Source organism: Cololabis saira, chromosome 16 (genome assembly GCF_033807715.1).
Source record: "Cololabis saira isolate AMF1-May2022 chromosome 16, fColSai1.1, whole genome shotgun sequence".
Taxonomy (NCBI): domain Eukaryota; kingdom Metazoa; phylum Chordata; class Actinopteri; order Beloniformes; family Belonidae; genus Cololabis; species Cololabis saira.
The window spans coordinates 15,213,025-15,226,042 of NC_084602.1; the positions used below are offsets into that span (position 1 = coordinate 15,213,025).

At 40.8% G+C, this 13,018-nt stretch overlaps 1 protein-coding gene across 2 annotated transcripts in view; it reads left to right on the forward strand.

Annotated features, from left to right (window-relative positions):
* The first annotated feature begins 786 nt into the window (after positions 1 to 786).
* Positions 787 to 13,018, forward strand: part of pld1a (phospholipase D1a) — a 45,370-nt gene continuing 33,138 nt past the window's right edge. The window contains exon 1 of one of the 2 annotated variants that reach the window (XM_061744255.1): positions 787 to 884. The gene's annotated coding sequence lies outside the window, so the exon portion shown is untranslated. Of the gene's footprint in view, positions 885 to 1,964; positions 2,102 to 13,018 lie in introns of those variants that run through there. The other variant, XM_061744254.1, reaches the window with a different exon arrangement.

Sequence of the window (13,018 nt, forward strand, 5' to 3'; positions counted from 1 at the left end):
TAGAGATCTTGCCATCATGGAAGGGAAAAAGGAATTCCCAATACGACCTAAGTCTTCAACAGGAAACTGTGAACGTGGCTTAGTACGGTAGAAGCTGGTCGATGCAGCAGGACTATGGGCCTATAGAAGTAAATCCACTAAAAAGTGACTTCAGACACAGAAAATCCGCCCAGTCAGATCTCAAACCTAAATCCCATAGATGTGCTGTGAAATCACCTCAAGGGACCTGTTTACACCAGACAAATGTACAAATGTATGATCTGAGGCGGTTCTCCCAACAGGAATGGTTTAAAACATCCTGTTTAAGGTTGTATACGTCTTATCCAAAGCTGCTGAACGTGCTCACCTGTAGCCATTGCCTCCAGAGGATATTCAACCAGCTTTATACTCCAAAGTTAGTTTTTTTTTCCTTTTGTGGACCGTGAATTTTTAATGATAAAGACACAAGAAATCATAATTGTTTGTGTGTCATCAGTTTAAGCACGTTTGGGTTGCCTATTATTGTGACTTAGATGGAGATCAGTTCACATTTTATGGCAAACAAAAACAGAAAACCATCTTATTCCCAGAGGTTCATCCTCATATCTCCATTTTACTGCTTCTTTGACTGAGCACGTCCAGTTTCAACACAAGTACGGACCAAATCACAGCATATTTCTCCTGCACTGGGATCCTCCTGGGACTAATGTTGTTATCTCCGTGCCCTTTGCGCTGTGTTTACCAGCACAGGTTTATGACCAGTGAATCATGGTGTGTGTGCTCTCAGGGACGAGAGAGAACGCGACACGGAGATCACTTCCAGAGAGGCACGGATCCGACTAATGGGCAGAGCGCTGGAGGGGCACTCGCAGGGGCTACTACACGGAAACTTTTCTTCGTATCTGGTGCGTACAACGTCACATCTCTGTTGTTGGGTGGTGTGAGAGTGTATCCAGACTGTGCACCAGTGTGTGCAAGTGTTTTTATGTGTGATGTGGCCTAATTACCAGAAAACATTTATAGAGTCACTCCATTCCGGTCAGAACAGCTGTGTCTCTCTTGCAGATGTTTTTGTTATTTACACGATAAAAACCTTCTGCAACTTTTGGGACAACAGGAGTTATTTTTGCCGCTTCACTGGGACGTTATGTCTGTGTTTCAGTGTAAGAAGTCACTTCTCTGTTTGACCTTTTCTGCCATCTAAAACCAAGCTTTCCCACACCATCATCATCTCTTTTTATGCCTTTTCTGTATGAACCACATGGGCCGCCTCATTGTCTTTGACACATATTTCTCTCCAGTACCTTTTGAACATTGTTCAGTGATTCGTGACAATCTTCTGGTGTCATCTTTATCCGGGCCGAGCCTCCAGGGTGTGGCAGACTGCAGGTTAAAGTCCTTTCATAATGAGGACGCACGTACCTCATCTCACAACAGCGCAGTACATTAATTGACCCTCTAGATGGAGGAAGAGATCGATTTAAGTTTTTATGGCCCTCTTTATGAAGCTGCTGGACTAATGAATGGTTTTTGCAGTGGAACTTCTTTTTTTTTTCTCCTTCAGTGGAGACACAGACTTCCACGGGTGGAGAAGTGTTGTTACTTACAGTATCATTTGGATTGTTATACGGTTTTGTTGCTTGTTCATGCAGATCAGTAAATGCTCTCTGGGCGAGACAAATGTTTCAGAAACACACATCTGCATGGATACACACCAACGCAGACAGATGCATGCACAGATAGTGTCAGTGTGTGAAATGGTGAGCAGAAAAATGGGAGGTCCAGTGTCAGTATTTTCCCTCTCGAGGACTCCTCCTACCTCATCACAACTCCCACACTATTCATCACCCAATGAAAAAAGCACATGGGGAGAATCTCTTCCTGCCATTGGCCCAGAGTTTCAGAGAGCCCTCCTTTCCTGAGGAGTTGGAGAGAGTTCACTGTTAGTTTTTTTCTTCTTCTCAGTTACTCACTTACTGCTTTGCAGAAAAGAGAGAGCAGAGGACTGTCTGCTGTTGCTGTTGTGCTGTTCTTTGTCTGCTTCTTTGCTGTCCATTCAGAGAGCAAGGGGGACCTACTGGACTGTCAAACATGTGGACTGAGTGTCCACAGAGAAGAGCAGGTTGGTAATGTCTCCTTCTCTGTCAGTGTCTGCTGGGTTCTATTTGTGTCCATGGAATTTGGGAGATACAGTTTGTGTCCCTGAGACACAAACTTGTATTTGGGTTGACAGGAGGATCAGGGGTCAAAAATGCCACCCCTCCAAAAACAAAAAAAAAACAACAAATCAAAGAAAATATCTTCCTGATCTCAAGATGTTGTCATCAGATCTTTGTAACAAGGTGTCTGGTAAACATTTATGTTTGGCCACACAGGAAGATTTGACAGGAGCAACAGCTGGGTGTGGAAATTAGTTTCTGGGTCCTCCAGTGGGCTGTGTTTAGTTTTTAGCAACAAAATACTGCGATAAGTAGTTTTTTACCTGTTGCATAAGACATCACAGGTTTGTATGTGTGTGTGTGTGTGTGTGTGTGTGTGTGTGTGTGCTGGCCTGCTGTTCCTTTTCTCATAACCTGCTGTGAAAGTTTGTTGCTGCAGCTGGAATGTCATGGGAAGACTGGAGATATTTTCCTTTGCTGTTAGCCCATGCCCCCCTACCTATGCTTGCTCTCCTCTCTTCTTCTGTTTGTAGTTGCAAGGTACAGTACAGTATGCACGTGACACCGACCTCTGGCATTCAGGAGTCTTTTTTGAACATGCAGTGGAAGAGTTATGACCGCAGCAGTCCTCTGTTAAGGTGCCAGCGTGCCGATACAACAGGCTGTATTACCGCCCGTCCTGCCCCAGGCGTCAAGTGTGTGAGAGTATGTCAGTGACCGTGCTGGTTTGCAAAGAATGGACAGTGTTTGAAGGACTCAAGGAGGTTTTTCTCCTCATTGTAAATCAATAAAGAAGAGTAACTGCTTTTCTAAAACCGCAGCTTTTTGCAGGATTCCAGAAGAGACTGAAAGCTTTTAAAATATCCTTGATTTAGTACCGTAAACTTGCTCCAGATGCCATCGGTTTTCTAATTTATTGTTGCCACAGTGAAACCCATTACAACACAGAAGCATTAATTTGAATTCCAAGCACTTAAACCCATTAAGTTTTGGATTTTACAGTAGAAAGCTGATTGCAAGGATTTCACTTGTCATCCAGCATAAGACTCTTAAGAATTCTTAACACCTTCCTGACAAAGGCTGCTTTTGAGATTCCTGTTTGAAAATGATACATACAATTTAAAATAAGTAAATTCCTCAGCAGCTATAATACATTTGGATTAAAAGTTAACATACGTGAGATCACAGCAGAGGTGTAAGAAGAAGGATATCCTGTATATGACCAGGCCAGTGAATGCAGGTGGTACACACTTGAACGTTTTTCCCATTGCAAAGTATAACAGGGGTGGGGGAGTTAAGAAAAGAAGTGTGTCAAAACATGGTTTTGAAAAGATGTGGGTATCATCACAGAATGAAAAAAACAAAGAATTAAGTCACATAACCTTTTAGTTTTTGAAGAGGGGTTTTTTTTTTTTAAACTTTAAAAGATTTTTATATTTTTGACATTACAAGTAAAATGTAACAATGACATAAAATTAAAAGCAAAGCAAAATAAAAGAAATAAAAATAACAAAAGTGCACAGATTGTAACAACAGGTCAGGTCAGTGAGCCACTCTGAAATCAACAGCAAAGGAAAAGCCACACGGCAAGCATTGGAAGTTCCTCCATCAAAAGTCCCAAACATAAATCCCAGGCCATCAATTACACAAACATATATACCGACACAGAGGGATGTGAAGAACCTGTACAACTGTTTATCTTCATAAACCTCTGCCTCACATTCTCACAAAGATGTACACACAACTCCACACCCTTCTGAAGAGGGGTTTTAAAGCCTCTTTCTCTTGGTACGGGGCGCAGCCATGTTGCTCATACAGCCGGCGGGAGCACACCCACCATGTGTCAATCAAAGTTGGCTTTGGCTACCAGCATTTAATATTTGTTGACTCGACGGTGAAATCAAAAATAACTGTTGCATTTAGTCGACGCTAGGTTACCACAAACGGCATGGCTTTGCTAAGTGCGGTAAGATGACGATTGTGGATGAGGAAGTGATACTGGCTAGCCATTGGCTCAGCCAACTGTCAATCAATCATATTGGAAAGAAATGTAATGCTTTATATACTGTAACTTCTCCTGGTGTGGTACAAAAAAATGAATCCCACTCAGAATTCTCATGGGTGTCGAATCAAAGGATTGAGACCAAAACAGATTTTTTGAACCAGGCTGTAAATATGTTTATTTTTGCTCTAATGTGGAGATTGAGGGGCTTTTGGAGCCAGCCTCTAGCTGCCAGTCTAGGAACTGCCACTAATCTTCCTTCCGCATGAGCCTCAAGCCAGAAGTGAGATGGTTGGTTCTGGGGTGTCAGCAGTGATGACCAATATTGTGTGTTGAGTCTGCCTGGCTTGGCGAAGCAGCAGGCAGCTTGTTACAACCGTGTGTCAGTTAAATGTGGCAGAAATTACCAAAACAACATTAGAAATGGGAGGTCCTATTGCAAACATTCACCATCTGCCTGAACAGGATTCAATGTCACTCTTTTTGATGTTGCAGAGGGCTTGTCTGGTACTTCTTATAAAGTCTATATCTGCGTATTGATTCCTTTCAGATTGAACTGCTTTGGGTTTTGATTGTATCAGGTCCTCTCCACAGCACGAGCCCCTATTTTGACCAGTAACCGAACTGTCACTAATTTAGAAGATTGACACTTCTATCAAATCTTAAGCAGAGCTCCCAGGCAGTTTACAAATCTACACCATCAATTTCGGTATAATCCAAATTAGAAAAACAAACAAATAAAAGCATATATTTGCCAAGATGGCCAGATTGTTTGTCTTGTTTAAACTTATCCTGGTAACAAGAAAGATCTGAGGCGGCGAAAAATGCTTTAGATTTCGCACAGAGATTTGGGATTACATGAATTAAGTGGAGTTTTGCACTGGATTATGATTTATGATGGTAAAACACCAGATTCAAGGTTGGGGTGTAGAATTTTTTTGTTCTTCAGCTGCTAACTCAGTGCGTTCTGTCACATGTTGTTGATACTTACACAGTCTTCGCTTTAAACTGATAACTTGCTGGTGCTTTTCGTCCCGTCCCGTGGTTGATGTTGGGATTGTATTTTGTTTAGGTGTAATTGCCTTTTCTTTTCATTGCCCTGTTTGTGTGAGGCGCTGCAGGTGCTTGGTATGATGATACATGTTTTGAATATTTGCCGGGACCGGGGTGTTTGTCAGCAACAGGTTAACAGTTAAAAAGAGCTCCAGATCTGCATGTTTTAAGGAAATTGAGTTTAAACTACAGTACCATCTTGGACAGGACAAATGCAAATTGAGGATATGAGAAGTCAAAAGAGTTCTCTCAGATGACAATGCCAGCGTATTGAAACTGAAATTTTGAATGTGCGTCTCTTGTTTTGCATTTTGGTGGAACCAACCTTTTTAAATCAGGAGCATAAAAACCCTCTGTATTCTCGGTCTCACCGCTGCAATCGTGAGTCACTTCATTGGTCTGGACAAGTTATAGTTTGGGTTTTTCATTTTTTCCTGGGCTCAAACTTGGCTGAGTCAGGTTTGGCAGGAATAATGAGAGGCAGCAGTATCCCCTCTCCGTTAGCACAATGATGCCTTGTACTACAAGCAGCAAAACAGCACTCCACCAGTGGGGACGATTGCTTTCGCTCTCTTCCTGGCATCTATTGCATGTCTTCCTTTCTTTGCCTCTGTGACTGACCCTATCCCCCCGGTCTATGGTGTGAAGGATTAGATAATAGGCAGCTTTAGTGTAGGAAGAGAAAAAGAGGTGTCGCAGACCTCTCTTATTGCTTCTCCCCCTCCCTTCCTCCATCTTCTCTCTCTCTTTGTACCATCTGTGCCATGAGGAGCTTGGCACCACACTGTCTATAAATGCCAAGCGCCTTTTATGTTACGCACGTGCTGCAGGGAGCATGAGCGGTTGTCTCAGAGATGACGTTTCACACGTACGGTATCTTTTAAAATGGCTGAAATCATTCACCGTGTTTGCTTTCACACTTTGTAAATGTCAGGCTTATTATCGCAAACTCAGGAGAAGAAAATACATCTCAAAATTTGCCCGTTTTTCTTCACACTCAATGGGTTGCCAACGACAACACCTCGGCTGATGTTGACACTGATGTTCAGTCCGCCTCCAGCGTTCTCGTCCATAATTTGACGCTTTAAGGCGTGCGTTGCAAGCAGACCGAGCCTAGAGAGACAGAATTAAGACTGTCATTTAAAATGGGTAGCTGAAAAATTGCCTAAATAAAAACGTCTTCAACAGTTTAGGTTATGGGGATGACCTACAGTGAGGTCATTTGTGAAGGTGACGAGTCTCCTTGTACGTATCTGCTGGTGATTGTGTCAGAGACGTCTTTTCAGATGGATACCTTTCTCAAGCCTGCAGTGTCTCACTGCATTAGAGATGGTCTTTCGCTTTGATTTCCAGCTCCGTCAAAATAATTTGTATACACAGATATTGTGATGCGTATTTAGGGCATGAAGTGTATTCAAAAGTCGTAATTTGCTGTAACAAACTTGCCTGTAACAATGTAGGATGATCATGTTGCTTTATGATAATAAACCAAAAAAATAGAAGTTAAACTCTCCAAGGAAAACAATATATTGATATCTGTCTGTTAATGGCACACCATGTAAGACACAGCTGGACAATTGGGTGGACCTAAAAATATCAACCTACAGTCTTTCCAGTGTCTTTTTTTTTTTAAATGAATACAGTGGATTTAAAGTTGAAAAGTGTTGTCATTTTCGCCACGTCAGACTTAGACCAATTTTGAACGTCTTTTGTCAATCTGGACCAAACGAGCTATAAAAGACCAAAGTTTATAAGTGTTTTTTTTTCTGTCGTCTTGTGTTTGGTGGGATGCGTTTAAAGTTGTGTGATAACGTTTTATTTTTTTTTAAATATACTTGCATACATTTTAGTTAGTTAGTTAGTTAATATTTATTTCAGTCAATCACAAACATAAAAATCAACAAACTAGATAACACAGGTTTTTCCCTGGTCAACATTGTGATTATTTTGACCGAAAAGGTCTGGGCTTGAAGCATAAAGCTTATCTTGCCCACCTTTTAACAGAGTAGAATATACAAAAAGAACAAATGAAGTATCATAAGTCTACACAAAATAATAATAATAGTGATAATAATAATAATTTAGTTGATTTAGTTGATTAAAAAAAATGTTTCAAAGAGTAATTACCTCGCTGGCTTATAAAGCTTTTAAAGTGGTGGAAGAGAAAAGAAACAGCAGATGGGCTCCAGTGGTGCAAGCATGTGGCTGCATTTAGAATACCTTCAATGTGGTGCACACCTAGACCCCCCACAGGATTGAAGCATCCAGATAACGCTGTTCTGCGTAAATAAAATCTGATACATTCACTGCTTTACTCGAAGCATTTCAGGGTTGGTCTTGCTCCGCTGCGTAGAGTCCAGCCCAATTCCCGCAGGTTTCCGCAGCATGTTGGATCCCAACCTTGCAAAACAAAGTAAACTTCTCAGGGAGGGAAAACATTTATTTTCCAGACCAACTCAGGCTTTTTTTGAAAAACGATGCTCATCAGAATCATCTGAAAAACACTCATTTAGCCCCAATTACCTTTTATTTCGTCAAACTCCAAAGTTTCATAAGATGTTAATGAAATATTTAAGTCACATTATGACTGTGACAGTTAGTCAAAAGTTAAGGAGCCTCAATAAAGAGTGATCACTTCACATTTTGAGCAAAGTGTTCCCACGCGGATCAAGACAACGAAGCAGCGAGCCAACCGTTTGGCGGAGAATCTTGCAGCTTCCTGTCTCGACTTAATATTGGACAGGAAAAGAGCTGATTTAATTTATTTATTTAACTCTGTCCTGCTTTCAGATTTACTGTACATGACGGCGGCGTAGTTGTCTGCTTTCCCATCTCTCTCTGATGGATCCTTGAAACTGCAGCAGACTCTGAGTCACTGTCGGCTCTGCTACAGAAACAACCATAAATTAGACATCTTTTCATATTGTAAAACCAGAAAGGGAAGTGTGTTATGTTACAAGAAACTTCACATGGCTAGATGAAACCACATTGGGTAACGCAAAGTGAACAAAGTCAACATCAATAATGTGCATGAGCACCAACAAAATACCAACTTGTCGCTGTGCTCGATTCTTCCTCCAGCGTGTGTCGGTGTCGTGACTGAGTGGGTGATGTGACCCATGAATGGATCAGTTGTGTGCTGGATAAACTAACAATTGTAGATCAACATTGTGTAACCTGGAGTAAGATTATTAACTTTTGGTATCGCTATCCCTACCATTATGTTACAGCGTCGAACTTTAATGATGTTAATAATTCATTCATGCGGCTACAAGGCTCTGAATTCATGATAAGACATTAAAAGGAAGTTAGAAGCTGCTTTTTGGGTGATTGGGTTCAAGGGCTGCTGTAGACTTTTTCTTGGCCGGAGCCGTAACATACTGAAGTCTCGGCGAAGGAAGAGCTCGGTAAATAATCAGCTCTTAAAACAGGAAATTAACAGTAACAGACAAAGTAACACAGTCTTCTTATCAGTCAGCGAGTATGCGTGTTTCCTCAAAATGAAAAAGAAACACAGGAAGTTGACCCAGATACCATGAAACCGTTTTCCCAGAAGGCAACAGGACAAACAGACCACCACAACATGTACATGTGGACCCCATCTGGGTTAAAAGGGGGATATTGGGGTAGAAAATGGACAAATGAAATGGGTCCTTCTTATAGATTCAGGGTCAGGGGTCAAATGAGAAGTCTATGTGGGCCGAAATATACGGACCCTGTAAAGAAGACAGGTGGGCTGCGAAAGGGGCAAGTTGTGTAGAAAAGTACTTGCTTTTAAAGGTACTTAAGTATCCAAAAGTAAATGCTTTTAAATTTACTTTAAGTAAAAGTAAGAGTAAGAGTAAGAGTAAATTTCTTATTTTCCACATCAGTAAATTACTATATTTTTTAATTTTAATTTAATTTTAATTTAATTTAATTTTTTTATTTTGTCTGTGGTTTGTCTGTGCCCTCGTTTTTTACTCGGTCGAACTCAAACATTGATACCGCCAAGGATTTTGTGAAAGTCCCTGCTCCGAGTCCGGCTCATTATCAGACTCAGACGACTCAGCGGATTGTCTTTCTTCTCCTGACGCAGGCGTAGCCGTTGTTGCGGCTCTGTCTTCACTTGTTGCGGCTCTGTCTTGACAAACGCAGGCTACTTTGGCGGTATCGTTTTGAGGAGGCTTGACGTATTTCCGCTTTACGTACATCCCAGTGGAGAGCGTGCACTGTGATAGGTCTCCTCCTTTGACAAAAACAGCTTGTGTCCAATAGGATTTTAGGGAAGAAGAAAAAAGAGCAGACCTGAAAGTAACGAGTACTTTTCAGCCTTCCTAGAAATTTACTCGAGTAAAAGTAAAAATATTTGTCTTGGAAATGTATTCAAGTAAGAGTAATAAGTACCAAAGAAATCTAATACTCAAGTAAAGTACAAATCCTCTGGATATGTACTTAAGTACAGTACTCAAGTAAATTTACTCTGTTACTGTCCACCACTGCGTATAAGAATGCTGGCGTCATATGATATTAAAATGTACAGTTGACTGGAAGTTTATTATCTCCCACTGAGGAAGGGGTAGAAATGAAGCAAGAGTCTTAATTTCTGCTGAGTCAGGTTGAAGAGTGTGTCCCCCTTTTCCTTCCACCTCCTCTGCCATGGTCCGATGGCGCTCCGATGCAGCACCACGGCCATTCACCCACCATCTGACTTTATAAGGATGTCAGCACTTGAAGGGAGGAGTGAATGATCTCAGCTGGTTCTGCTCAAATTCATATATTTGCTGCTTGGGAGCTGTTGAAACGATTGCCATGACAACAGGGCAGGAAGCAGGAAGTAGGGAGTAGGGAGTGCGATACTGGAATGTACAACACAGATAACCGTTTTTCTCACAGGTTGTGTGTTAGTTAAACACCGTTTACCAGTTTTTTTGAAGATGTGCATGCATGCCTGACATCTGAGTCTACTCATGCTGAGAAGAACACATGAGAACATTCCAGGTCCCTTTGCAGTCGACCCCAGTGAGGGTCACGTGTTCGGGGATCATAGATATTCTTAGTAAAGGAAAATAACGCTCATGTGCGCTCATTAACTTCTCTGGAATCCAAGATTAAAAACACAAAAATGCTGCACAAAAATAAATGTTTCCACTTCAAGTGTGCAGGGAAAAAAAGTCATTAAATGATGTGCTGCACAGCCCAAAACAAAAGAAAGGAGTACATTAAGTTTTTTTGTTTCATTAAGACCTCCAGAAATTGTGTCAACCTTTGAAGCTTAACATGACCAGCTTCCCCACGTGAGGGAAAAGAAGCAGCGACTTGAGAGGAAGAGAAGTGATGAACGAATGAAGGGAGGAGCTCAGCTGTGCAGTTTCTCAGCAGTCATGCAGTCATCCTGGGCGGCCGGTGGCTGCTGGTGACTCCTCCGACTCTGACTGCGGGAGCGTGTTGGATCTTGCCTGGTGAACGCGATCACGTCTTGTGTTTATCATTGACATATTTATCTCCAAGCTGAGGACTTAAACAGGCCGCATGAGGATATGCCGTATGATTCTTATTTTCCAAAATACTGGAGAGAAATTGATGTTTCTCTTTATCTTTTCCTGTGCACTTTTTCTGGCCTTCACAGCTTTCATAGCTTTGCCCCACGGTTATATTGGAAACCAAATCCTTCATTTCCTGAACAGTTCTACTGACTAATGTGGCTTTTTGATCTTCCTTTCATCAAAATGCTGTGAGAAGTTTCCAATTTCCATCAACTTCTGCTCATCTTTAAAAGGTCATGGGTTAGTTTTTTCACTTGAAAGCACATCAATAACTCTGCAGGGTTTGGACCGGGGCCAAAGGGGCCCTTTTCTTCCAAAGTAATGTGCATCACCCTGTGAAAAATTTACTTATTTTTTGTGAATTAAATGAGAAATTGAACAATATTCAAAAATGTAACCCTAACTGTTTCGAGGGTGTTGTGATGCCCAACAATAAAGGAGTGCATAAAATGTAGAAAGTTCCAGTCACACCCAAACTGGCTTTCAGTAAAAAGTCTTTTCAGATTCTTTCTCATGAATCAACCCCCTGCTCCCCTCCTAGACGTCTTCTATTACCACTTCACCTACACTCCGAGGGAGGTTTTTTAAAGTGTCACACCAGCAAGAGTGGACTGGCAGAACTAAGCAGCATCTCAGAGGGGATTGTACATGAATGACTGCTTTTTTTTTGTCAGTGTTTCTCAGGAGACTCAAATGTAGATCACCTCCCGCTGTTGTTTTCCAAACGCTGTCTGTCCCCGGTCTCATATTTAGAGAGGAAAGCACTCTTGGGAAAATGACTGGGAAATATGGTTATTTGTAACCGGTCTAACCAGTTTTGGTGCAACACATTTACATGTTTTGGCCAGTGAGTAAGAAAATGAATGATGGTTATTGTTCCAACGAGTAGAATCTTTGTTTTTTGCTGGCTATGATCACACGTGCACTTAAAATACACTGGCAGAATTTAACTTCATGCATCCACTCAAATGCTGGACATTCCTTCTATTTAACTGTATTTAACAAGAAAATAATCCATTTCCATTTTTAATTCAGACCTCTTTACTTGTGTAGTAAACAGTACAAAAAAGTTTAATACAATCAAATTAAATTCAGTCCAATTATATGAAAATATATACAGGACTGTCTCAGAAAATTAGAATATTGTGATAAAGTTCTTTATTTTCTGTAATGCAATTAAAAAAAACAAAAATGTCATACATTCTGGATTCATTACAAATCAACTGAAATATTGCAAGCCTTTTATTATTTTAATATTGCTGATTACGGTTTACATTTTAAGATTAAGATTCCCAGAATATTCTAATTTTTTGTGATAGGATATTTGAGTTTTCTTAAGCTGTAAGCCATGATCAGCAATATTAAAATAATAAAAGGCTTGCAATATTTCAGTTGATTTGTAATGAATCCAGAATGTATGACATTTTTGCATTACAGAAAATAAAGGACTTTATCACAACATTCTAATTTTCTGAGAGAGTCCTGTATATAAAAATAGTCCAGATTCAACTGCATACATACTAATATGTACAAAGAAAAACCTATCTCAGGAAACTAGCAGATACACATCAGATCTTTACTTGGGGGGCAAACACAAGAGAAAAAAAATAAAACAGCAGGACCAAACTCAGGGAGGGCGGACAGTGAGGGGTCTAGGATAACAGGAAAGACAGAGCAAACATGGAAAGATTATTACAGGAATATCTTTCCATAAGAAACAAAATAGAACAATGTTTAGTGCAAAAATGACATATACATACAAAAAGAGTAAAGAGAACCCACGGACACCTTTATCACCATAACCAAAGCTTTCCTGTCTTATCGTTATAGAAAGAAAAGTCCGCACAGAAGAGTTTCCCCGTTTTAAAATATCAGTTTCAGTTCCCTTTAAAGAAGAGCTTTATTACTTCTAGGAACCGCTGTCGAGGTCTCAAGGTATCCAATCCCCATTGTTGGAGAAAACCACCCAAGTTAACTTTAGAAACCCTTCCTGGCCCCGCCTCTTTCAACCAACGCTGGCTGCTTCAAGGTACGACGTGGCACAGACGACTGAGAGAATCAACAAAGTGAATGATGGAAGATAAAACAAGAGTAATGGTCAAGGGTAAATTGTAGACGCTGCTGGAAAAGCCACTTAACCTCCACACCAGTAGAGTTCAAGTCAATTCAGTTCAAAATGCTTCATTAATCCCTGAAGGGAAATGAACTGAGAGGCAGCAGAGCTGATTCAGCATCTGAGCTTAAATACTGCAAAAGCTCATATGTGCTTCGGTTGGCATTGATACTGACTTTTAAAAAAT